Source organism: Apis dorsata, unplaced genomic scaffold (assembly GCF_000469605.1).
Source record: "Apis dorsata unplaced genomic scaffold, Apis dorsata 1.3 scaffold_270, whole genome shotgun sequence".
Taxonomy (NCBI): domain Eukaryota; kingdom Metazoa; phylum Arthropoda; class Insecta; order Hymenoptera; family Apidae; genus Apis; species Apis dorsata.
In genome coordinates, this window is record NW_006263548.1 from 420,997 (window position 1) to 422,387 (window position 1,391).

General features: G+C 29.4%; 1 protein-coding gene across 7 annotated transcripts in view; it reads left to right on the forward strand.

The window, feature by feature from the left end:
• LOC102676002 (probable G-protein coupled receptor CG31760) overlaps positions 1-1,391 on the forward strand; it is a 24,692-nt gene continuing 23,301 nt past the window's right edge. For all 7 annotated transcript variants that reach the window (XM_006616771.2, XM_006616772.2, XM_006616773.2 and 4 more), the window contains exon 1: positions 1-218. The gene's annotated coding sequence lies outside the window, so the exon portion shown is untranslated. The remainder of the gene's footprint in view (positions 219-1,391) is intronic.

Genomic DNA, 1,391 nt, shown 5'->3' on the forward strand with positions numbered 1-1,391 from the left:
TCTCTCCATCCGCCATTCCCCCCCTTCTCCTCGTTTCGTTTCTTTCGCTCAAGTGAGATGATTGCGATTCGTGTTTAAAAATCGGTTATTCACGCGTGTGATTTCTCTTCGATAATCTTTCCGAGTGATCCGTTGGTGATCCGTTTCCTTTCCCGTTTGGTGCAGCTTTTTAACTAGGAGGAGATGTTGCTGGGAGCAGAAGGCAAGGGTTACTTCGCGTGAGTATACATTTTCCAATTTTCATTTTCATTTTGATTTTTATATTGTTGAATCTTTGTTCTGCATGTTTTTTTTTCTCTCTCTCTCTCTCTCTCTAACAATTTAAAAGTCTGTCAATGAGATATCAAGGAGAATTCATCGAATCTGAAAATTTGAATGGGTTATTATTTTTATTTTGATCGAGATAAAAGTAAGTTTTTTTTTAAGAAATTATTTCTAGTATTAGAAATTTTTTTTTAGACGATTATCTCGATCTAGGAAGGTTAAATTAGAATTAGAAAGATTGTATATATAGAAAATTTCGAAAATTTTAAACAAAGAGGTATCTATTTAGATCTGGAAGAATTCTTTCTTGAATTAGAATCAATTCTAAATTTGAATTCTAAAATTGAAGATTTTATTTCTATTTTAATAAATTTACTAATCGATTTTCGATACTTTTAAACGAGAAAAATTAATTGAATCAGAATTAGAAAATTTGGAAATTAGATTCAATCTAATGAGAATTTTTTTAATATTTAAATACATTTATAAGATCCAGAATAGTTTAATTCGTTAATTGATCGATTTAATCTTGTCTCGATATTTTTTATTTATTTACTAAGATCAATCCAGTAAGAATTTTAACATTCGAAAATTTGTTAAATCGAGATGTTGAAACAACAGTTTTTGAAACTGACTGTGATAGGTTAGGATACGATCGAAGAATCACAGGGGGGTCCAGGATACTTTGGTGACAGGTTAAGGTGATGTTGAACGAAGGGCTCGTGCGATTCTAATCAACTGTTCCACGTTGTTTAAAAATTTTTGTCGAGTGAATAACCCAGCGTGTATCGATATTTAATAAACGAGCGACGGTGTCGTCTGTCAATCGTGTTGCCAAGCGCGTATCTTATTGTCGATGCAACATGTTCTCCACTTTAAATCGTATATTGATCATTATAAAATATCACGAGATCATTACTTTCCGATTCTGCGTGATGTTGATATTGAATACCTGAAAGAATTGTTGCAAATTTATTTTTGATTAATATTTTGATAAATATTTTGATAAATATTTTTTTGATTAATATTTTTTAATCAAAAATTATTTTTGATTAATATTTTGATAAATATTTGAAGTGAGATATATATTTTTTTTTTTTTTTTTTGGTGTTTTGTAAGATAAAATT